This window comes from Mustela erminea, chromosome 9 (assembly GCF_009829155.1).
Source record: "Mustela erminea isolate mMusErm1 chromosome 9, mMusErm1.Pri, whole genome shotgun sequence".
Lineage (NCBI taxonomy): Eukaryota > Metazoa > Chordata > Mammalia > Carnivora > Mustelidae > Mustela > Mustela erminea.
This window is the reverse complement of record NC_045622.1, coordinates 16,903,639-16,929,669: the sequence shown is the minus strand read 5'-3', so window position 1 is coordinate 16,929,669 and position 26,031 is coordinate 16,903,639. Positions and strand designations below refer to the sequence as shown.

The window sequence follows — 26,031 nt, the reverse complement described above, 5'->3', positions numbered from 1 at the left end:
TTTTGATTGAAACATTTGGTTCATTTACATTTAAAGTAATTATTGATAGATATGTATTTATTACCATTTTATTACTTGTTTTATGGTTGTTTTTGTGGTTCTTTATTTCTTCGCTTGCTCTTTTATAATTAGTTTGCTTTCTTAGTGTTATACTTGGATTCCTTTCTCTTTATTTTTCTTGCATATTTATTAACATTTTTTGATATGCATTTACCATTAGGTTTATATTTAATGTTTTCTGTATATGGGTCATTTAAGTTTGAATCTATTCTGAAAGCATTAGATTTTTACTCCTTCAATCCCCTACCCTGAAATTTTGGGTATATAGTGTCATACTTTACATCCTTTTGTGAGTCCCTTGACTGATTTGCATAGATAATTTGGCTATTGTAAATAATGCTGCAGTAAACATAGGGGTGCATATATCTGTTTGAATTAGTGTTTTCATATTCTTTGGGCAAATAGCCAGTAGTAGAATTACTAGATCATATGGTAATTCTATCTTCAGTTTTTTGAGGACCCTCTATACTGTTTTCCAGAGTAGCATTAAGTTTTATTTTTTCTTTACCAGTTTGGATTCTTTCTTCCCATCTATCTATCTATCCATCCATCAATTTATTTCAGTACTGTGCTGAATGAAAGTGGGGAGAGTAGACATCCTTTTCTTGTTCCTGACCTATCCTTTCTCTTATTGATGCAATGTATCATGTTGATTGATTTGCAAATATTGAACCATTTACGCATACTGGGAATAAATCTCACTTGATTATGGTGAGTGATTTTTTTTTAACGTATCTTTGGATTTGGTTCACTAGTATTTTGTTGAAGAGTTTTGAATCTATGTCCATCAGAGATATTGATCAGTAGTTTTCTTTTTTTGTGGTGTCTTTATCTGGTTTTGGTATCAGGGTGATACTGGCCTCATAGAATGAATTTGAGAAGAATAGGTATTAATTTTTCTGTAAGTATTTGGTAGAATTCACCTGTGAAGCCATTGGTTCTGGACCTTTTTTGTTTTTTTAAGATTTTATTTATTTATTTGTCAGGGAGACAGACAGAGCAAGGACAATCGGGGGGAGCAGCAGGCAGAGGGAGAAGCAGCCTCCCTGCCAAGCAAGGAGCTCAATGTGGGACTTGATCCCAGGACCCCAGGATCACAACCCGAGCGGAAGGCAGACACCTAGCCGACTGAGCCACCCAGGCGTCCCTGATCCTGGACTTTTGTTTCTTGGGAGTTTTTTTTTTTTTAATTGATTTACTTTCATTGTTGGTAATTAGTCTGTTCAAATTTCCTATTTCTTCTTAATTCAATTTTGGGAGGTTCTATGTTTCTAGGAATTCATTTCTTATAGGTTTTCCAATTTGTTTGCATATAATTTTTCATAATATTGTCTTAAAATCCTTTGTATTTCTGTGGTGTTGGTTTTTATTCTCCTCTTTCATTTCTGATTTTGCTTGAGTCCTCTCTCTCACTCTCTTTCTTGATGAGTCTGGCTAGACGTTTATCAATTTTGTTGATCTTTCCAAAGAACCTGCTCCTGGTTTCATTTATCTGTTCTATTGGTTTTTTAGTTTCTATCTTATTAATTTCTGTTCCAATCTCTATTATTTCCTTCTTTCTGCTGGTTTTGGGCTTTGTTCTTCTTTTTTCTATGTCCTTTTAGTGTAAGGTTATGTTGTTTATTTGAGATTTTTCTTGCTTCTTGATGTAGGCCTATACTGCTAAAACTTCCCTCAGAACAGTTTTTGCTGCATCCCAAAGATTTTGGACAGTTGTTTTCATTTTCATTTGTCTCCACGTATTTTTTAAATTTCCTCTTTGATTTCATGGTTGAGACATTCATTGTTTAGTAGCATGTCATTTAGCCTCCATGCATTTGTGTTACTCTACATTTTTTCTTGTGGTTGATTTCTAGTTTCATAGGATTGTGATCAGAGAAGATGCATGGTATGACTTCAGTCTTTTGAATTTGTTGAGGCTTGTTTTGTGGCCTCTTCTAGATGTTCTCTGGAGAATGTGATCTCTTTCTGGAGAATGTTCCAGAATGTACACTTGAAAAGAATGTGTATTCCAGTTTTAGGATGGAATGCTCTGAATATATCTGTTAAATCCATCTGGTCCAAAGTGTCATTCAAAGTTACCGTTTCCTTGTTGATTTTCTGTTTGGATGATCTGTCCATTGTTGTAAGTGAGGTGTTAATGGCCCCTCCTGTATTGTAGTACTATGAGTTACTTCCGCTATGTTTGTTATTAACTGCTTTAAGTATATGGGTCCTCCCATGTTGGGTGCAGATATACTTACAGTTGTTATATCTTCTTGTTGAACTTTTCCATTTATTATTCTATAATGTCCTTGGTCTCTTGTTGCTGTCTTTGTTTCAAAGTCTGTTTTGTCTGGTATCAGTATTTCTACCCTGTCATTCTTTTCACATCTGTTTTCATGATAAAGGCTTCTCCAACCCTTCATTTCAATCTGCCTGCATCTTTAGTCTCTTTGTATGCAGCATATAGATGGATCTTGTTTTTTTATTCACTTTCTCACCCTATGTCTTTTGATTGGAGTGTTTAGTCCGTTTACATTCGATTTAGTTATTTATAGGCATGTATTTATTGCCATGTTTTTACTTGTTTTATGGTTATTTTTGTAGTTCTTTCCCGATCAGTTGGCTTTTTAGTGATGTACTTGGATTCCCTTTTCCCTATCTACTACTGGTTTTTGATTTGTGCTTACCATTCAGTTTGTATATAAAAATCTACATATAACAGTCTATACTAAGTTGATAGACTAAGATGATTGCCTAAGTCTGAACCCATTTTTTACTCCTCCCCCACCAATGTTTTAGGTATATGGTGTCATACTTTTCATCCTTTCATTTTGAGACCTTGGAATTTTTACAGATATGCTCACTTTTTTTTGTTGTTGTTGCTTTTGTGCTTTCCTTACTCTTACTTATGGCCTTTCCTTTCCACTTCAGGAGTCTCCTTTAACATTTCTTGTAGGGCTAGTTTACTGGTCATGAATTCCTTTAACTTCCATTTGCCTGGGAAACTCTTTATCTCTACTTCTATTCTGAATGATAGCCTTGCTGGATAGAGTATTCTTGGTTGCAGATATTTTCCTTTCAGCACTTTGAATATATTATGCCAATCTCTTCTGGCCTACAAAGTTTCATTTATCTGTTCTATCTTCTGGCCTACAAAGTTTCTGCTGAACAGTCAGGTGATAACTATAAGGAGTTTCCCTTGTATGTAACTGTTTTCTAGTCCTGATTAAAAACTCTATGATTGTTTTTTGCCATTTTAATTACTATATGTCTTGATGTGGACCTCCTTGGGTTGATTTTTGGGGGCACTCTGTTCCTCCTGGATCTGGATTTCTGTTTCTTTCCCAGGTTTGGGAAATTTTCAAATAAATTTTCTGCTCCCAATTTCTGTCTTCCTTCTTGTATCCCTATAATGTTAATGTTATTATGCTTGAAGATGTCACTGAATTCTCTAAGGCTATTTTTGCTTTTTATAATTCTGTCTCCTCTCAAGCTGATTTCTTCCATTATTCTGTCCTCCATGTTACTCATCTGTCCTTCTGGCTCTAGGCTACTGTTTATTCTACCTCCTATATATATGTATAAAGATATTATTTATTTTAGAGAGAGAGGGAAAGAGTATGTGAGTGGGGAGAGGACCAGAGGGAGGAGGACAAGCAGACTCTGTGCTGAGTGCAGAGCCCAATGTGGGGCTCAATCTCACAACCCTGAGATCATGACTTAAGCCAAAATCAAGAGTTGGACACCTAACTGACTGAGCCACTCAGGTGCCCCTCCACCTCATATATTTTTAATTGCAGTTATTGAGTTCTTCATCTCTGATTGGTTCTTTTTTATGTTTTCTGTCTTACTCTTTTCTCCTGTCCAGTGAGTATTTTCATGTTCATTACTTTAAATTCTCAATCAGGCATATCATGTATCTCTATTTCACTTAGGTCTCTTGCTATGATTTTGCCCTGTTCTTTCATTTGGGACATATTCTTCTGTCTCTTCATTTTGTTTGTCTGTTTCTGTGTCACAGGAAAGTCTGCTATGTCTCCTGCTCTTGAAAGTCATGGCCTTATGAAGAAGAGGCCTTGTAGCGTCCTGTTTTACAGAGCTCCCTGTTCACCAGAACCTGGTGCTTCGGAGGTGTCTTCTTTGTGTTGCGTGCACCCTGCTCTTGTGGCTTGGCCACTTTTTCCATCAGTCTGCTCATCTGTGATGGCTCTCTTCCTGTTGTGTGCATTGTTTGGTCTCTGTAGTGTTAGTGGGCCTCTCTAGGGCTGCCTTAAGCTTGAGTTGAGTCAGACCAGGCATTTGCCAGAGATGCAGCAGTACCAAAGTTCAGGGTATTTTCCTTGTATTGTCCCTTGAGAAGCCTTCATTGGTGCATGGGGCTTGCAGTCAGACTAGATATCTGCTCCCAACCCACTGCTGAGGCCAAAGTCTGAGTTTTGTGTGTGGCTATCTTCCCCTATTTCCAGGGAAGGAGTCGCTTTGGAGTGGTGCCAGCCCCTATTGGGGCTGCTTGCACAACTGCCAGGCCTGTGGCATTGCCCTGGATGGGCTCCAGGCAAACAGCATTTGAGGGCTCAGATTTGCCTTGTGGACAGGGGAGCAGGTTGGCAAGTGTGGTGGTGTTAGCAAGGCTTGTGTGCTTCCTGTCCTCTGTAGGAAGGGGATTTGCAACACTGGGCCTGAGACAGGACTGGCTGGAGGGGGCAGGTCTACCAAAGTGCAGGGGCAGTACATGTGGTGTTAGTAAATTAGGCAGCGAGTATAGGCACTGCACTGGTTCCCACAGATGGCCCTGTGTTTATGCTGGGGGGTGGGAGTCTGCAGTGATGTTTGCCAGCTCCTTTGTTCCTGCTGGCGTCTCCCAGCCATTTCTGTCTCTTTGGGGACTTGCTCTGAGATTAGTAACACTTCTGTATGGCCCAGGTGTTTTTGAAACTGCTGCTTATAATCTTCATCTCCATAGGGCTGTTTGTTGTGTTGTCTCTTTAAGGATGCGGACTCCGTTTTCTGTCCATTCTCCGAATTCTCTGAGAGCCAAGCCTATGGGTTTTTAAAATTCCAGGGTTTGGGTGATGGGTATTAAGGGAAGCGCTTGTTCTAATGAGCAGTGGGTGGTGTTATGTAATGATGAGTCATTCAATTCTACTCCCGAAACCAGTACCATACTATATGTTAACTAGCTAGAATTTAAATAAAAATTTGGAAAGTCGGTGGCTCAGTTGGTTAAGCATCTTATCTTTGGCTTAGGTCATGATTCAGGGTCCTGGGATCAAACCTCCTGTCAGGCTCCCTGCTCAACTGGGAGCCTGCTTCTCTCTCTGCCTGCAGCTCCCCCTGCTTATGCACTCTCTCTGACAAATAAATAAATTTTAAAATTTGGGAAGAAAAAAATAAAATGAAATTCCTGGGTAAGTCCCACTGGTTGTAAGAATTCATGAAAATTCATCCCCTGTTATTTTCAAAGCCAGATGTTATGGGAACTCATCTTCCTTGTGTGAGCTCGCCTGTGTAAGGGTCTGTTTCTCTCCTCTTTGCCTGTGGGTCCGCCCACTTCCCTGATAGACAGTCCTGTAGTGTGTTTAACTCCCCACCGCATCTCTGCCCTTCTTCTTCTCTGTCTTTAGTTGTGAAGTTTGTTCTTCCAGTCTTTGGGTCATTTTCTGCGCTGTTATACTGATGTGAGTGTTGATCTGCTTGTATCTGTGGGAGGAGGTGAGCTTATCCTCATACTCTGTCATCTTCCCTTGAAGTCCGTTCCATAGTCTTTTAAAGAAATGTAGCTGTAAATGTATAATTCTCCCTCTAAAAAAATTAAATTTGTCTTTTTTACTTACCCACATAATTTTCTTGTGTTCATTCCTTTCTTAAGCTCTGAGCTACCATCTGGTATCATTTTCCTGTACCCTGAATTACTTTTTAGTGTTTATTGCAATGCTGCTCTTCTGGAGATGAAATCTTTCCACTTTTGTCTGTCTTGAATGTATTTTTCATTTGTTTTTGAATGATGTATTTTGCTGCATATAGAATTCTAGTTTTATTTTTTTTTCTTCAAGCACTTAAAAGTTGTCTTTCCATTGTCTTCTGGACCACCTAGTTTCCAATGAGAAGTCAGCAGAATTCTCACTGTTGTTTCTCTGTATGTAATATTTGTAGCTGCTTCTAAATTTTATCTTGGTTTTCAACAGTTTGAGTCTGATGTGCCTGTGTCCTGGGTACTCTGTGTGTGTATGTGTGTGTGTTTATCTTGCTTGGAGTTTGCTAATTAACCTCTTTCAACAATTTTGGAAAGCTCCCAGCCATTGTCTCTTCAACAGTTTCTTCTCCCCCATTCTCTCTTTTTTTCTGGTATTTGAATTACATGTATGTGTCTCATAGATCTCAGATATTTCATTGCATTTCCTAATTTTTGTGTTTTGGTTTATATAATTTCTGCTCTTTTTCCATTATAGATCATTTTCTTCCTGTGCCCAGGCTGTTTCTGATCCTATCGAATTAATTCTTCACTTAGGGTATTATATTTTCCATTTCCAGTGCTTTCATTTGATCATTTTTATCATTTTGGTCTCTCTGCTGACATTTCCCATATGTCTGTGAATGTTGTCTAGCTTTCCTTATAGATCCCCTAACATTTTCCTGGTTATTTTAGAGTCCCTGTCTCATAATTCCAATGGCTGATCCATCTCCTGGTCTGCTTCTTTCCTCTCATGATCATGAGTTGCATTTTCTTCTTTGTATGTCTCCTACATTGTACATTGTACATTGAACACCGTGTATATGAGACTAGTAGAGGTTAAAGGAAACAATATTTTCTGTGGAAAATTCCTCAGCCCTTCTTCTGTCAGAATGCTTAGAATCCCTAGCCCTGTAGAGGCCCCAGGCAAGTACCAGTAACTACTCATTAATTCCTTTGATAATTTACAGACTAGACACCCGCTTTTTGAAACATGAGAGATTTCTGTCCGCTTCACAGCCTGTTTTCTAGCATTTTGAGTCACTAGAAATTTCTGTTGGCTCTGCAGTTCTGTCCTTATCTTTATATACCCAAGGAGAGCTCTCTCTGTTCTACTAGTCTGCTTTTAGTCTTTGGTATTTGCTGTTTGCACTCAGTAAAAGCCCAGAGTGCCTGAGAGTGATTTCCCTCCTCTTTCTGCCTTGCTCGTACACTTCACTGAGCATCATTTTACTTGGGAGAGGTCAGAGCACCTTATATGGGATCTCTCTAAGCCCTTCTGCTCTTCTCTCAGCCTTTAGCTTATAATCCATGTGCCTTCTATGAGGGCCTATGGTAAATAGCAGGCAGGTGCACACTCTGCTTGGGGCTCCTTGGGGTTCTAGTTCATCATGCCACTTCACATGCAATCATTAAAAATTCATTAAAATGTGGCTGGCTTCTCCTTATCACCTACTATGATGACTCTTTCATCTTTCAGCATTTCTTCTATGATGAAAACAGCTATAGATTTTTACTTTTAAAGGAAGGACTCTTTACTTTCTAGAGCTTCATTTAGTTAGTTTTATTTTCTGTCCTCAGGTCTCTGTTGGGTGAAGAACTATGATTTTGTAGCTTATCTGGTTTTTAATGATTAGGGTAACACCAAAAATCTTTTGTGACTGAAAGTTGGAAGGCCTGAAATTTGCATTTTAATGACCTCTAGTAGGAGGCAAAGTCTGGATCCAAGGAAGGGTAGGAAGTAGAATCCAAGATTCTAGTACAAGCCAGGACTCTAGAAATGGTTGATGTAGAAACTAATCACTCAAAGGGAAACTTATCTCTTTAGGCTGGTTCTAGAATGAATAGGAAAAGAAAGAAAGATCCTACTTGGGAATTTTGAACCACAAGCCCACACTCTTGCTGTTTTGGGGACAAAATTCATGCTAGCTTGTGGTCTGAATACTATCAAGCCAGATTTCATTTTAAAGTGGCCATAGGTTGGTATTGCCTCTATGCTCCTGGCCTGGCAGGAGCAAAGCAAATCTTCCCTGTGTAGTTGATGCATGGATTTCAGCTCTTTCTGTACCTGGAACAGTCATGACTCATGGTGCTGAAACATATAGCACTCCAAAGCATTAGATACTCAACATACTAACTGACGTTTTTGTCCGTTGTGCATTCACTGGCCCCTCTCATTATTTTACTAAAGAACAGATTCAAGTGTGCTCTGAGAGGAGAGAAAGTAGATCTGCAGGCCATGATTCCTTAAGCTTGACTGCAGGCTGCAAACCAACATAGGATACCCTGCCAGTTATGAATGTCTTCAACATTGACAAGAGTGGCAAGGATTTCTATGTGATCTGTGACTAAAGAACAGATTCAAGTGTGCTCTGAGAGGAGAGAAAGTAGATCTGCAGGCCACGATTCCTTAAGCTTGACTGCAGGCTGCAAACCAACATAGGATACCCTGCCAGTTATGAATGTCTTCAACATTGACAAGAGTGGCAAGGATTTCTATGTGATCTGTGACCCAAAGGTCACCTTGCTGTTCATCATTATGCCTGAGGAGGCCAAGTATAAGTTCTGTGACATGAGAAAGATCTTTGTGGGCACCAGCCAGATTGACAATCCTCTTAGATTGATTCAGGACTTGGCCAAATCAATTGGGCATTCCATCAAGTTCTGCTAGTTATGTATGTGCTAACGTGGGCCACTGACAGAGAGAGAAAAGGAGGGAGACAAGCTGCTCTTGATGTGGCTCATGTGAAAGATGGCAATAGCTTTGCCACCAGGCTTTCTAAAATACTCATCTTTGGAGAACACGACAAGCCATGGATCTCCCTGCCCAAAGGAAAGAGTAATTGCCCGCCTCCCTCCCATTGCTGAAGACAGAGACTGTTATCCTGATGGAGGAATGGGTGCAGTGATTTCCAGATAAGAGAAATGGAGAGCTCCTGGCAGTTAATTAAGGATATATAACCACGGGGGAGAAAACAAAACATTTTGAGAGACCTGCCACCTAAGGCACATGCACTCACAATTTTTTCTTAATTACCAAAGCACATGAAGAAACAAGCCCGCCTAAATGAACATCAGCAGGAAAAACAAACAAACAAACTGGAGGGTCAGACTCCCTCGACTGATATTGGAATTATCCAATACAGTTTACATATCAACAGTGTTTAATCTGTCTAAATTTTAGTTGCATAATGAAAATGAGAATCCTAAAAATGATAGTATTGAATGAAAAAAGCAAGTCTAAAATTGGTAACACAGATAAATGAATTTTAGTCTATTCATACAGCAGCATATCCTAGAGCAGTTTGAAAAAAAAAATGCACTGGAGCTATACATACCAACATGGGTGAATCTGAGAAATAGAATCAAAGTGAGACAAGATAAGCTACAAAACCTAGAAAAATTCAACATTATATTGTTTAGTGACATATCATATATTGTAAAGCTAATTTTTTTAAAAGTATCTGCTAATTTATAATTCAAAATATTGGCTTCATATGCATGCGAAGGAAAGGGAGAAGAGAGGGGGAGTGCAGTTAGCTTAGAAGATTTATTGGGCTGTATGTGATTTCTTAAGCCGGGGGTTTTACACACAGGTGTTTGTTTTTATTAACATTATTTAAGGATGTGAGTTTATTTCATTCATTATTTTGTATGAGTGGTTCTCTTTTTAAAACTCAAATCTTGTTTTAAGATCAGTGATCTAAATCTTTCTTAGGAAGACTTCACTGACTATAAAGCTGTTTTTTCTCTGAAGACAAAATATCAAATAGGTCCATCTAGTGGTGGATTACAGAATCTCAAACAGGGATACTCCAGCTTAAAGGAATACAGGAGGAGGTAAGGCTTTTGCTCAAAGATAGCCCCTTCAACAAATAACCCGGTTAAAAAATGGGCAGAAGACGTGAGTAGACATTTCTCTAAAGAAGACATCCCAGAGAGCCAACAGACACATGGAAGATGCTCCACATCACTCAGCATCAGGGAACCAGAAATCGAAACCACAGTGAGACACCACCTCAAGCTGTCAGGATGGCTAACATCAACAACACAGGAGACAATGGGTGTTGGCGAGAATGCGGAGAAAGGGGAACCCTCCGACACTGGTGGGGGGAATGCAGGCTGGTGCAGCCAGTCTGGAAAACAGCATGGAGGTTCCTCAATAAGTTAAAAATAGAGCTACCCTACGACCCAGCAATTGCACTACCAAGTATTTACCCCAAATATCCAAACAATACTAATTTGAAGGGATAATGCACCCTAATGTTTATAGCAGTGCTATCAACAATAGCTGAATTATAGAAAAAGCCTGCATTGTTTGTCAACTGATAAATGGATAAGGAGGTGGTGTATGTGTGTGTATATACATACATACATATATATATATATACATACATACATATATATTTATGTATGTATGCGCGCACACACACACACACACACACACACACAATGGAGTGTTATTGAATGTTACTCATCCATAAAAAAGAACAAAATCTTGCCATTTGCCATGCCGTGGATGGAGCTAGAGAGTATTACGCCAAGTGAAATAAGTCAGTGAAAGATAAATACCAGATTTCACTCATGTATAGAATTTACGAAACAAAACAGATGAGCATGGGGCAGAGGGAGAGAGAGGCAAAAATGAGAAAACAGACTCCTTAACTACAGGGAACAAACGGGTTTACTAGAGGGGAGGTGGGCAGGGGGATGGGCGTTAAGGAGGGCGCTTGTGATGAGCACTGGGTGTTGTATGGAAGTGAGGAATCACTAGACTCTATATCTGAAACTAATATTACACTGTATGTTAACTACCTGGAGTTTAAATAACAACTTGAAAAAAATAGCCATGAATACAAATAGAAAAAAAAAAATCATGACTCAAGTGACGAACTCGTTGTTTTCCGAAGCGTGGTAAAACTTTCAGTTTCTAACTTCTTGAAAGATTAAAAATCAACTTTAGGCAATCTGTGGGGCTCCAACCTCCTATCTGCTTCACTTTTATCCCTCGTTGGCTGGTTTTCCCCCTTACTTCCCAGTGCTGTGGCCCTTTCCTCCAGACCTTCTGTTTTTTATTGCATCTCCCCTGCCTGAGCACTGGAGAGCTCCTTCTCACCCCATTTTTTGTCTATGTTCCAATGCTGCCCTCACCTCCACTGTAAGGTCCTGAGATATATCTCCATGTGGCTGTTCAAGATTCAGGTCACTCTATCTGTGTGAATAAATTCACAAAATGCACAGAGGACAGAACTGTTTGCAGCACATATTTTTTTTTTTTTTTTTAAGATTGATTGATTTGAGAGAGAGAGAGAGCACACAAGCGGGAGGAGGGGCAGAGGCAGAGGGAGAGGGAGAAGCAGTCTCCCTGTGTGAGGCTCAATCCCAGGACTGTGGGATCATGACCTGAGCCAAAGGCAGACACTTAACAGACTGAGTCTCCTAGGCAACTCCCCACCCCCCATTTTGTATTTTTAAAAAGGATACATATGTGTTTTCATATATAGAAATTATCTGGGGTAGGACACACAAGAAACTGATAACCTAGGCCTATAGAGTAATGGGGGGAGGACTCCGGGGAAATGGAGAAAGAGACTTTGTTTTTCCTTTACTGTCTGTTGATGCTGGGTTTTGTTTTTGTTTTTTTGGCAATGTGCATATATTACTTCTTCATATAAATTTTAAAGCAAGGAAATACTATGTATTCTATCCATGTAGATGCTATGACACTGAGAAACTTCCTACAGATGAAATACATTGATACTTTCTAACGGATTTCACTTAGATCTTCTGCCCTGGATATATTTGTGGAAACGTGTGTATGTTCGTGCACTGTGTCTGGAGTGTAAGACAGACTTGGGTTGCAAGGGGAAAGGTCTTGCTTGGACTGAAAGGCTCTCTCGTGTGTGTTTGGACATATTCATTGCTCTTAATGTTTAGCTGTGACTTTTAGCTTAAAGTGATTTATCTTACAGTTGACCTTTTTTTCCAACTAGGTCAAAAACAATTAGTTGACATTTTTTATTTACGTTTCAGTCTTGATATTTTATTGAAGAGATCCAGAGCTGAAAGAGTTAAATTGTGTGGAGCTTCTGCTAACTTGCTTTTCTGTAACTGCTCTGCTGCTTTGCGGGCTGAACCTTGAGAAGTAGCACCCGGACGATAAGATATGGCTAACTGAAAAATGTAAACTGTGCAGAGCACACCAGGAACTTTAACTGTGTAAAGAGGTCACTGTGATTGTGGCTTTGTGACAAGCCTTTGTCTAAAAAAAAGTATAAAAACCATATGCTCCCCTTGATCAGGGCTCTCAGCCTCTGCCTGATCTTCGGGTATGTTGCAGAGCCCCAGCATGCTGGAACAATAAAGCCCGTGCTGTTGCAGAAAGAGCTGCCTTGGTGTCGTTCCTCTGCGCCTCCCTAGGTTGAGGTCTTCTCGACCCTAACATTATCAACTGCGTAAATCTAACAGCAATCTCAGAATGGCACATAACTTTTGCAAAGATCTTATTTTAGACACTAACTGGAAGACGCACCGTAATTCCTTTTATCTTAGCAAACTCCAAAATGAATGTACAATCAAGGATCACCAGTGAAAATGCAAGGGTTTCTGAGCAAGTATTTGGTAGTGGATGGAGTGCTTGATGCTTCAATGTTCACTCTCCCTTCCCATTGTGTGTATGGCAGCAAGAAGCTTTGAGGAAATGCCGTGAGCTCCGCTGATAGGCCCTGGTTAGGAAGCCAGTGACTGTTTCGAGGACCTAGCCCTACCATTGTTTGGGGGAAACATAAATGGGCCCCCAAAGACTGAGGATAAAGACTTCCTTTTGGTGGCTTAGGGAGAGGCAGTTTCTCTCCTCTTCTGGATGTAAACAAAGGAGTAAACAGGCCTTGTTGTAACTGGCAGCTGTACTATAGCCTGGAGGGGAAACCAGTCCTGGATTGATACAGATCCTGTGGTTATGGAGAAAAGAGAGGGAAAGAAGTAATGGTCTTGATGACACAGGTTGCTCAACCAACCAACCATGGAGTCTGCCCCATCCCTACTATGTGATTTCTGCACCTGCACCCCAACCACCCTTCCTCCTGCCATCAGGGTCGGCTCTGTTCTTGCCCATTGTTTACTTCTAGGAATAATGAGCACATCAGGCAGCTGCTGGGGACTGAAGCTAGAAGAATGTGAGACCAGCTTAGAGGGCATTTGTAATAATCCCGAGAGCACTGCTAACTGGGGGCGACAGAACTAGACCACACATCTCCCGTGCCAGAAAGACTCGGTGGGTTCAAGTGGGGCAGAAAAAAACCAAACTACCAAGTAAAGGGAAATGGTCAACCACACTAAATTCTGCAAACAGTGCCCACACCTATAAAATCATACTCATTACGTAGTCTAGTCCCTTCGCAATCTTGTCACTTATCCGGGCTTACGTCTTAACTCCAGCTAGGTTAGATAGCTCGTGTGTCTGTAAGCACACCGTGCTGGTTAACACGTTATTGTTTCTCAGCACCAGATTCACCCTTCGCCTGAATTGATAAGACACTGCACAGTCCTCTCCCTAGAAGGCATCTTCGCTTGCCTAGCTTATTCCTTTGCGTCTTCCAAGACTTGGTTCAAGCGAAACTTCCTCTAAAAAGCTTTCCATGATCTCTGTTACATGGAATCTGCCTGAGCACAACTCCGTGGAGCCCCTCTTGGCTGTAAAAGGCTTTATATCAGGAGAAGCTCATTTGAATAATGATCAGATGTGAAATAAGCAGAAAACAGAAGAGAGGATTAAGTAGCAGCTGTTAGAAGGACTGACTCAGGAATGAACGGAATACCAGCCCCTAAAAGAGCTTCCTCAAGAGAGGGAGGCGGACACATGAGTTATGATGTGCACACATCCTTATGTCACCGCCTGAGTTAAAGCAGATATATAGCCCATATCGACATATGTCTTGGGTGTATGTATATATGAAGTACTAATTATTATACTTCACTATGTATGTATATATAATCGAAAGCCCGAAATGGACAGATTTTTTTTTTTAAATCCATTTGTAACTGGGGCAAAACTGATCTGGCTCTAAATTAATGAGAACGACACACTATAATAGCAATTTGTGTTACAAACTGTTCTTGAGGCAACCATCTGTACTACACAAATAAATTTCGCTCTGAAACTGCAAGGCAACACTTTCCCAGAGTCCTACAGAGAATCCAGATGCAAATTTGCCTGGCTCGCTGCCTTTGCTATATCTCTTTGGCTCACCAGTTTGTGAGCAAATTTATATAGAAAATTTTAAAAGCTGGCTCAGGACTCTAGTGTGAGGCTGAAACATAATAACAGCAGTTTGTATTTATGTAAGTAGAATATTGGTCCTAAGTGATCAGATCATTTCAAAATAGGCTCTCATTCATTTACACCACATTATCAAAAGTGGAGAAGGTTTATATAAATATTTTAAAGTGATTTGAAGTAAGGAGTCTTTTCAACAGTCTACATTAGTTTGAACCAGATATGGGTGTTGTAATTTGTATGTTCCTTAGGGAATGTTCCAATGGAATCATTCTTTCAATCCAGAAATTTTCTCACCAACCGATGGTTTGAAGTCCCTTAAGGTTTTTTTTCCTTCATCTGTCATGCCTATGATCTGTCAAACACTGAGCTCAGAACTAGAAATAAACGAAATCGTAAGACCCAAACTTTGGAACACATAAAACTTACAGCTTAATTATTCTTTCCTTCCCCCAGCTTTATTGAGATATAATTACATAGAACATACAATTGTGGTGGTTTGAGACCTAGATCTATTGTGAAATGTTTACCATGGAAAGGTTGGTGAACACATTTTTTACCTCACATAATTACCATTGTTGTCCTTAACCTAAGAGCATTCCAAGTCTACTCTTAAAACAACTTGCCGTATACAGTATGGTAGCGTTAACCACGGTCACCATGCTGTGTGTTAGATTCCTGGAACGTACTCCTTGTATAACTTGGAAGTTTGCACTCTTCGACCAATATCTCCACGATTCCCCACCTCCAGTCCCTGGCAACCAAGGTTCTACTCTTTGCTTCTGTGAGTTCACCTTTTGAAAAGTCTACATTGAAGAGGGGATCATATGGTATTTGTCTTTCTCTTTCAGTCTGACTGAATTCATTTAGCATAATGCCCTCAAGGTCCATCTTTGCTGTTATAGGGATAGGATTTCCTTCTTTTAAAGGCTGATTAAACATTCTTGCGTGTGTGTGTATAGTTATATATATGGGTGTATATACATAGTATATATATAATTTATTAATATAATTTATTAATCTGTTGATAGACACTTTGGTTGTTTTCATGTGCTGGCTATTGTGAATGCTGCTGTAGTGATCACCAGAGTGCAGATACCTCTTCAAGACAGTAATTTCATTTCCTTCGACTATATAGCCAGAAGTGAAATTGTTGGATATGATAGTTACATTTTTACATTTTTTCCCATTTTTTTTTTTTTTTAAGTAATCTCCACACTTTTCCACAGTGGTTGGCACCAAGTTACACTTTCATCAACAATGCACAAGTGTTCCCTTTTCATCACATTCTTGCCAGCACTTGTTATCTCTTGTCTTACTAGTGCTAGCCATCCTAATAGGCGTGAAGTGGTGTCTCATTGTGGTTTTGATTTGAATTTCCCTCATGGTTGGTGAGACTGAGCACCTTTTCATGTACCTGCTGGCCATTTGTATGTCTTGTGTGTAAAAATGTCTATTCAGGTCCTTTGCCCATTTTTTGATAGTGTGTCTTTTTTTTTTTTTTTTTTTTGATGCTGTTGAGTTGTATTATCTCCTTTCATATTTTAGATATTAACTCCTTGTTAGGTGGTTTGCAGATATTTTCTCCCATTCCATAGGTTGCCTGTTCTTTTTGTTCCTTGTTTCTTTTGCTGTGCAGAGCTTTTTATTTTATTTTATTTTAGATTTTATTTATTTGACAGGCAGAGATCACAAGTAGGCAGAGCAGCAAACAGAGAGAGAGAGAAAACAGGCTCCCCACCAAGCAGACAGCCCGAAGCGGGGCTCGATCCCAGGTCCCTGAGACCATGACCCAAGCCGAAGGCAGCGGCCTAACCCACTGAGCCACCCAAGCACCCCATTTTTATTTATCATTATATCATAAGTGTACTCTTCAGTCTCCATCCTCCCCACTCACCTCACCTCTGGTAGCTGTCAGTTTGTTCTCTGTAGTTAAGAGTCCGTTTCTCGGTTTGTGTCTGCTCTTCTTCTTTGTTCATTTGTTTTGTTTCTTAAACTGCACACATGAGTGAAATCATATGGTATTTGTCTTTCTCTGCTGACTTATTTCACTTAGGGTGATACTGTGTGGCTCCATCCATGTTGTTGCAAATGGCAAGCTCTTATTCTTTTTTATGGCTGAGTAATATTCCATGGTGTGTGTGTGTGTGTGTGTGTGTGTGTGTGTGTGTGTGTGTGTGTGTGTGACATCTTTATCCATTCATTTATTGAAGGACAATTGGGCTGCTTCCATATCTTTGTTATTGTAAATGCTATAATCAACGGGTGCATGTATCTTTTCAATTTAGTGTTTTCATTTTCTGTGGGTAATACCCAGTAGTGTGATTACTGGGTTGTAGGATTGTTCTATTATTTATTTATTTGAAAGAGATCACAAGTAGGCAGAGAGGCAGGCAGAGAGAGAGGAAGGGATGCAGGCTCCCCACTGAGCAGAGAGCCTGATGCGGGGCTTGATCTCAGGACTCGATTCATGACCTGAGCCCAAGGCAGAGAGAGACTTAACCCACTGAGCCACCCAGGTGCCCCAGGATAGTTCTACTTTTAACTTTTTGAGGAACCCCTGTACTTTTTCCAGAGTGGCTGCACCAGTTGCATTCCCACCAACAGTGCTCAAGGGTTCCTTTTTCCTCCACATCTTCAACACTTGTTTCTTGTGTGGTTGACTTTAGACATTCTGACAGGTGTGAGGTGATATCTCATTGTACTTTTGATTTGCATTTCCCTGATGATAAGTGATATTGAGCATCTTTTCATGTATCTGTTGGCCCTCTGGATGTCTTCTTGGAAAAATGTCTGTTCCTGTCTTCTGCCCATCTTTTAATTTCATTATTTATTTTGGGGATATTGAGTTGTATCAGCTGTTTATATATCTTGGATACTAACCCCTTATTGGATATGTCATTTACAAATATCTTCTCCCATTCAGTAAGTTGCTTTCATGCAGAACTTTCTAGTTTGATGTAGTACCACTTATTTTTATTTCTGTCACTTGTATGTTTGGTGTCATATTGCAAAAGGCTTGTCAAGACCAGTATCAACATTTTTGTCTATTTTTCTCTTCTAGGATTTTTATAGTTTCAGGATTACATTTAAGTCCTTAATTCATTTCATGATAATTTCATGAGTATAGGTTAGGGGTCCTATTTTATTCTTTTGCATATGATTATCCAGTTTTCCTGGCATTTATTGAAGAGACTGTCCTTTCTCCATTGAGTATTCTTGGATCCCTTGTCAAATATTAGTTGACTATATGTTTGGGTTTATTTCTAGGTGCTCCGTTTTATTCTGTTGGTCTGTGTATCTGTTTTTATTCCAGTACCATACTTGTTTTGATTCTTATCACTTTGAAATAATAGTTCGAAATCAGGAAGGATAATAATTCCTGCTTTATTATTCTTTCTCAAGACTTCTTTGGCCATTTGGGGTCTTTTGTGTTTCCATTCCAATTTTACGGTTGTTTTCTATTTCTGTAAAAAATGCCGTTGGAATTCTGGTGGTGTTTGCTTTGGAGATTATGAACACTTTAACAATACCAATGCTTCCGGGCACCTGGGTGGCTCAGTTGGTTAAGCAGCTGCCTTCAGCTCAGGTCATGATCCTGGAGTCCCGGGATTAAGTTCCACATCAGGCTCCCAGCCCCACAGGGAGTCTGCTTCTCCCTCTGACCTTCTCTCCTCTCATGCTCCCACTGTCTCTCTCTCTCAAATAAATAAATAAAATCTTAAAAAAGAAAATACCAACACTTCCAATCCATGGCTTGGAGTATCTTTTCATTTATTTGTGTCTTCTTTAGTTTCTGTGATCAGTGTCTTAGTGGTTTTCACTTCCTTGGTTAAATTTATTCCTGAGTATTTCATTCTTTTTGATACTATTATAAATGGGATTGTTTTCTTAATTTTTCAGATAGTTTATTATTTCAGTACAGAAATGCATTTGACTTTTGTATATTGTTATTATCTCCTGCAACTTTACTGAACTAATTTATTAGTTCCTATAGTATTTTTGGCGAAATTATTAGGATTTTCTATATACAAGATCATGTCATCAGCAAATAGAGACAATTTTACTTTGTCCTTTGTGGTTTGGATGCCTTTTATTTGTTTTTCTTGCCTAGCTGCTCTGCTAGGACTTTCAGTACTATGTTAAATAAGAGTGGTAAGAGTAGGCACCCTGGTCTTGATCCTTAGAGGGAAAGCTTTCAGCCTTCCACTCTTGAGTATGTTAGCTGTGGGCTTGCCATCTATGGCCTTTATTATGTTGAGCTACATTCCTTTTGTACTCATTTTATTGAGAATTTTTATCAGGAATGAATGTTGAATTTTTGTCAAATTTGTTTTTTGCAGATGATCTGCATCATCACATCATTTCTAAAATTATCATGTGATTTTTATGTTATTCTATTAATGTGGTCTATCATCTTTATTGATCTACATACGGTAAACCATCCTTGCATCCCAGGGATAAATCCCACTTAACATGATGTACAAGCCTCTTGATGTACTGTTGAATTCAGTTTGCTAGTATTTTGTTGCGAATTTTTACATCTATATTCATTTGAGATTTTGGCCTATAGCTCTCTTGTAGTGTCCTTGTCTGGTCTTGGCATCAAGGTAATGCCAGCCTTGTAAAATGAATGTAAAAGTGTCCCCACTTCTTCAGTTTCTTTGATGAGTTTGTTAGGGATTGATATTAATTCTTTAAATGTTTGATAGAATTCATCCATGAAGCCATCATGGGCATTTCTTTTTTTTTTTTTTTTTTTTAAAGATTTTTTATCTGTCAGAGAGAGAGTGAGCAAGAGCGAGCATAGGCAGACAGAGTGGAAGGCAGAGTCAGAGGGAGAAGCAGGCTCCCTGCGGAGGGCAAGGAGCCCGATGTGGGACGCCGGGATCATGACCTGAGCCAAAGGCAGCTGCTTAACCAACTGAGCCACCCAGGTGTCCCTGATCATGGGCATTTCTGTGTGAGGTTTTTTTTGTTTGTTTGTTTGTTTGTTTTAAAGTACCAACACAGGGCTTGAACCCACGACCCTGAGATCAAGACCTGAGCTGAAATCAAGAGTCACATACTTATCCAACTGTACACCCAGGTGTCCCTGTTGGAAGGTTTTTGATTATTGGTTCAATAGTAGTGGTATGTTCAAATTTTCGATTTCTTCCTGATTCAGTCTTGGTAGGTTGTATGTTTCTAGGAATTTACTTATTTCTTGTAGGTCGTCCAGTTTTGTTGGCATAATTGTTCATAAATGCCTTTTATGATTCTTTGTGGTTTTTGTGTATCCATTGTAATGTCACCTCTTTCATTTACAGTATTATTTGAGTCCTCCTTTTTTCTTGGTAAGTCTAGCCAAAGGTTTGTCAATTTTACCACTTCATAACACCAGTTCCCAATTTTGTTGATCTTATCCATTTTTCTGCCCTTTATTTCTGCTCTGATCTTTGTATTTCCTTCTTTCTGTTAACTTTTGGACTCTGGGCTTAGTGTGTTCTTTTTCTGGTTCCTTGATGTGTAAAGTTAGGTTTTTTATTTGAGATCTTTCTTTTTTCTTAATTTGGGCATTTATCACTATAAACTTTCCTCTTAGGACTGTTTTTGCTACATCTCAGGTTTCGTTTCATTGTTTCCTTTTTTGTTTGGAGGTATATTTTTTTACTTCCCTTTTGATTTCTTCTTCACTAGCTGTTCAGAAGTGTGTTTTTTAACTTTCACATGTTTGTGAATTTCCTAGGCTTTCTTTTCTTTGTTGTTGTTGATTTCTAGTTCCATACCATTGTGCTTAGAAAAGTTACTTGGTATGATTTCAGTATTTTTTAATTGCTAAGACTTGTTTTATGGTCTAGCATATAATGTATCCTGGAGAATGTTCCATGTGCATTTGAAGAATATGTATTCTGCTGCTGTTGGATGGGATGTTTTGTCCATTTCTGTTAGATCCATTTGGTCTAAAATATAGTTGAAGTCTAGTGTGTCCTTATTAATTTTCTGTCTGGATGCTCTTTCCATTGTTAAAAATGGGGTGTTAAAGTTCTCTATCATATTGTTGTCTGTTTCTCCCTTTATATTTATTGGCATATACTTACATTTATATATAAGTTTATGTATATTAAGTTTATAGGTTTACTATGTTCCTTTAGTGGCGGCATGTTTCCCTGATTCTTCACCACCCCTCTAGCCTTGTACAGATGTCTGCACATTTGAAGACACAGTCATCTCTTCCAGACTTTATGGACTGATTTTGATTAGGAAAGACCTTTACCCCTTGGGTGGGGACACACCAGAACATGTTGGAACCCTGGAACCACATGTGGGGGCTTGTGATGGTTCAGCTCAGGCTTCTGGGGTCCAAGACATCAACAGCTACATGGTTCTAGACAAGGACTGCAGAGAGATTGCAGTGATTACAAGGCCTGTTGGGAGTCCTCAACGGTGCCTCCAGGTCCAGTGGCCAGCGACCAAGGTGAACAGAACTGGTGATGTACAGATACTCAGTTGTGGGGACCACCCATGCCTTGCAGTGGCAGGGGTTGGATTAGGTACAGAGGTAGCACACTGGCAGCTGTCAGCATGCACTCTGTTGCTGCAGACTCACCCTACAGGCACAGCAGAGCAGGACCAGCCAGTGATGGGAATCTGCCTGGGGGCATGCGCATGTATAGTGGGAGGGGCTAGCTGCAGGTGAGCACCGCTGGTGCAGGCCAGCCCCAGTAGACAGGGCCAGGACCACAGGCAACTGTAAGGGCTCTGGATTTGGTGTTCACTGTTAAGGCTGTGGGATCTCTCCACTGGCGTGCATGTGCTGGTCGAGGTTGGCAATGGAAATCAGACCAGGGGCATGTGGGTACACAGCTGGAGGGGCTAGTTAGCCCCAGATGTGTCTGCCGTGGTGGGGTGTCGGCCACCAGCATCTCGGCTGGCATCTGTACTCTCACAGGCACAGAAGCCAGGGCTGGCTGCCCGCATAGATACTAGTTCTGAGAGGGGGGGTCCGGAGTAAGAAGGGCGTCAGGTAGCTGTCAGCTGTGATGCGGAAAACCTTTGAGGGGAACCCTCAGTGGTGAAATCTGTAGGGGTCCATGCTGCTGTGTTGGTCATTGGTTTCTTCAGTGGCAAAAGCTACTGCTGTCCTCCACAGAACAGTTCACTGGGAACCACGGTCACTCCTGCTGGTGGCTTCTGCTGGTAGCCCTACTCTTCTTCCGGGCTCCTACTACCTCTGTATGTGACAGCATTTTCCACCTCTGGATGGGATGAGACCAAAGTGGGTCCCTTGTCCAGTGCCCCCAAAGGCTCGGGGACCTGGGGGATGGGATGGTGCTGGGAAAGCGATCCTGTTTCTCCTTCCTCTTTTGTGTGGTGGTTCTCAGGTTTCATTGTTCCATTGTGTTGCTTGCTGAAGTGGAAGAGGACCTTGAACTCTATCAGAGCTATTTTTCTGTTTGTGGAGAGCTGTCTTGTTGATGTTTATGGGTGGATGGAAGGTGGGTCTCCTACCCCGCCACAGTGGTGATGGCACTCAGCTTCATTATTCTTAGCAGTAACTTGACACTTCTTCTAAACGTAGGAAGTTCGCTTTCTAGCATGCTTTTTAAAGTATTATAGATTTAATACAGGCTTATTTTAAAAATTGGAAAATATAAAAAAGCAAAAGGAAGAATGTTGAAGCCATCTGCAATCTTAACATTTAGGAATAGTTATTTAGGAATAGCTATTTGGTAATTTTGGTGCCCGGGTGGCTTAGTCAGTTGAGCGTCCCACTCTTTATTTTGGCTCCGGTTATGATCTCCGGATCCTGGGATCCAGTCCCATGTTGGGCTTCCTGCTCAGAGGGGAATCTGCTTGTCTCCCTCTTCCTCTGCCCCTCCCCTGCTCCCCGCCCTCTCTCTTTCTAAAATACATGGATAAATCTTTACTTTTATTTATTTTGAAAGACTTTATTTATTTGAAAGAGAGTGAGAGAGACAGTACAGCGGGGAGAGGGGCAGTGGGAGAGGGAGAAGCTGACTCCCCGGTGAGCAGGGAGCCTGATGGGGGCTCCATCCCAGGACCCTGAGATCATGACCCGAGCTGAAGGCAGGCGCCGTGGTAAGTCTTTTTTTTTTTTTTTTTTTTTAACAAATTGGTACATTTTGTAAGTCTTTTTAAAGTGCTCATGTTAAAATATAAATTTTATGTAGTTTACACAGATCTTGTTTTCCAAATGAAACATAATGTGAATTTCCAAAAGTGGCAAAATATCCTTCACAAACTTTATTTTAATGACTGCATGGTTATTTACACAACCATTAAATATTTTTAATCTATCCTTTTATGTCAGTTCGTCATTGCTTGCAGGTTTAAGTATAAACTTGGCAGTGCCTCCAAGACTATTATTAAACTTTGCCTTGCCTCATCTCCTGCTTTCCTCCTTCACATTCTAGACCAGCTGTGCTCAGTTCCCATGTAGCATATTCTGTCTCATCTCCTGGACTCTACCTATGTGTGTCATTCTAAGACATTTTTATTCTGTTTCTGCCTCATTCCCTCTCTCTACTTCTCCCACTCCTTTTTTTTCTAGTTAACACCTACCAATCTTTGATGGAGGGTGAGTGTGCGGATAGAAAAATAGAGGGAGACCTAGGACTAAGGCCTTGATACCTCATTTATAAAAGCAGAGAACCAGAAGAAGGATGTGGAAAAAAGATGAATACTGGCCAAAGAGGAAAAGCAGGAGAATACAGTATCACAGAAAGTAAGCAAGGAAAAGATATGTCAAAATTTGTAGACCAACAGAACAGAATAGAGTCCATCAGTAGACCCATGCATATGCTGTCGATTGATTTTGACAAAAGACATAAGGTGGTCTTTTTAACAGAGGGGGCTGGAACAATCAGATATCCATATGGAAAGGGACAATGTTAAGCTTTACCTCACACCATATACAAAATTAACTCGAAATAAATCATGTACCAAAATGTAAGGATTAAACTACAACATTTCTAGATAACACATAAAATATAATCTTTGAGATTTGGGGGGAGGGAAATGTCATTAAGAAGACTTTCAGTGAAGGGGAGTGAAGACCAAACCTGATTGAAGTGGGTTTCTTTTGTTTAATATTATTTTTTAATTTCATTATAGTTCACGTACAGTGTTGTATTAGTTTCAGGTGTACAAGTCATTGACTTCTGTACATTTGTCAGTACTGTTCAATTACGTTATTTAATCCCATCACCTGTATCCCTGCCCCTGCCCTCTAACCATCTGTTTGTTCTCTCTTACGAGTCTGTTTCTTGGTTTCTCTTTTTTCTCCCTTTGCTTATTTGTTTTGTTTCTTAAATTCCAAATATCCGTGAAATCATATGGTATTTGTCTTTCCTGACTTATTTCACTTAGCATTATTCGCCCTCATTTCATCTATCTTGTTTCAAATGGCAAGTAATCTTTCTTTCTTTCATGGCTGAATATTTCATTGTGTGTGTACATTGTTAAAAGGCCTTAATTCGGACCTACTTTTTTGAGGGATTTTATCATAAATGTATGTTTTATTTTGTCAAATGCCTTTTCTACATCTCCTGAAAGGATCAGATGTTAATTGACTTGCAAATATTGAACCATTCTTGCAGGCCAGGAATCCCTCTTGATTATGCTGAGTGGTTTTTTTTAGTGTATTGTTGGATTCGATTTGCTAGTATTTTGTTGAGGATTTTGTGTCTATGTTCATCAGAGATATTGGCCTATAGTTCTTTTTCTGTGGTGTCTTTATCTGATTTTGGTATCAGAGTGTTACTGTACTCAATTAATATGGAAGTGTTCCTGCCTCTTCTATTTTTTGGAATAGTTTGAGATGAATAGGTATTAATTCATTTTTAAATGTTTGGTAGAATTCACTGGTGAAGCCACCTGGTCCTAGACTTTTGTTTGTAGGGAGTTTTTGGTTATGGGTTCGATTTCTTTGCTAGTTATCAGTCTGCTCAAATTTTTTATGTCTTCCTTTTTCAGTAGGTTGTCTCTGGGAATTTATCCATTTCTTCTAGGTTGTGCAATTTGTTGGCGTATAGTTTTTCATGATCTCCTCTTACAATCCTTTGTATTTCCGTGGTGTGTGTTATTTCTTCTCTCTTGTTTGTGATTTTATTTGGATCTTTTTTCTTTTGATGAGTCTGGCTAAAGGTTTAATTTTATTGATCTTTTCAAAGAAAAAGTTCCTGGTTTAATTAATCCGTTCTATCTTTTTTTTTTTTTTAAGTTTCTAAATCATTTATTTCTGGTCTAATCTTTATTATTTCCTTCCTTCTGTTTTGGGGCTTCATTTGTTCTTTTTCTATCTCTCTTACTTGTAAGATTAGGTTGTTTGAGATTTTTCTTCTTGAGGTAGGCCTGTATTACTATAAAATTCCTCTTAGAACAGATTGTGTTGCATTCCAAAGATTTTGGATCATTGTATTTTTTTTTTAAATTTTTATTTGTTTAATTGACAGACGTGGTGGGAGCAGGAGAAGCAGGCTTCCCATTGAGCGGGGAGCTTGAAGCAGGGCTCGATTCCAAGATCCTGGGATCATGACCTGGGCTGAAGGCAGACACCTAACAACTGAGCCACCCAGGTGCCCTGGACCATTGTATTTTTGTCCTTTTTTTTTTTTTTTAATTCCTCTTTGATTTTTTGGTTGACCCATTCATTTTTAGTAGCATGTTATTTAACATTCTTGTATTTATGCTCTTTCCAGATTTTTCTTATGTTGGTTTCCAGTTTTATACCATTATGATCAGAAAAGATGCATGGTAGGATTTCAGCCTTTGAATTTGTTGAGACTTATTTTGTGCTCTAACCTGTGATCTCTTCTGGAGAGTGTCTTATGTGCACTTGAAAAGAATGTGTGTTCTGCTGTTTTTGGATGGAATATTCTGAATATATCTGTGAGATCCATCTGGTCCAATGTGTCATTCAAAGTCATTGTTTCCTTGTTGATTTTGTTTGGAAGATTAATCCAGTGATATATGTGGGGTGTTACAGGCCCCTGCTTTGCTCTATCACTATCAATTACCTTGGTATTAACTGCTTAATGGATTTGGGTGCTCCCACGTTGTGTATGTAAATATTTACAATTGATATATCTTCTGGTTCTATCGCTCCCTTTGATTATAGCAAGAGATAAAGGAGACTGCATAGTCTTTTTTTCCCCCCTTTAATTTTGTCTGATCTATTTCTATGCTGGCTTTCTTCTCACTCCCATTTGCATAATAAATGCTTTTCCATCCCTTTACTTTTAATCTGCATGTGTCTTTTGGTCTGAAATTATAGACGGGTCTTGCTTTTTCACCCATTCCATCATCTTACGTCTTTTGATTGGAGTGTTTAGTCTATTTACAGAAAAAATGGGCCTTTTAAATAACATAGCCATTCTGGAAAGCAGAGTCTCCTCATTCTTGGAGTTTGTTCTTGCTATACATCTAGGGTTTTCCTGTATTATATAGTCTTTGTGTGGCTGAATTCTCTGATTAGCTTAATGGTGAGCCAATAATTGGACACAGATTTTCTTAGATGCCTAGAACCACTGTCTTCCAGTCTTTGCAGAAGGACTCTATGTGCGTATTGGGGCAGGTCTTTAACCTTCAACCCAGCTGTTTCCAACTGTTTTAGCCTTTACTTTCTGCTTGAGTGGAGCCTCAAGGTTACCCCGAGTGAGCTCCTCAGACCTTCTCAGCTCTTTCCTGAGCATGTGCATGGCGCTGGCCTTCCACACCACTTTATGCATCTGTATTGCCCTGTAGAGTCCTGGGAATA

The 26,031-nt window shown here is 39.7% G+C and overlaps 2 long non-coding RNA genes across 3 annotated transcripts in view; both read left to right on the top strand.

Annotated features, from left to right (window-relative positions):
- The window catches only part of LOC116599334, a 42,117-nt gene that overhangs the window by 9,228 nt on the left and 6,858 nt on the right, over positions 1–26,031 (top strand). The gene's annotated exons all lie outside the window — the stretch shown is intronic.
- Positions 1,626–24,380, top strand: LOC116599338. The gene is made up of 3 exons (XR_004289320.1): positions 1,626–1,637; positions 7,707–7,711; positions 24,249–24,380. It is a non-coding gene; the product is annotated as an uncharacterized LOC116599338 (long non-coding RNA).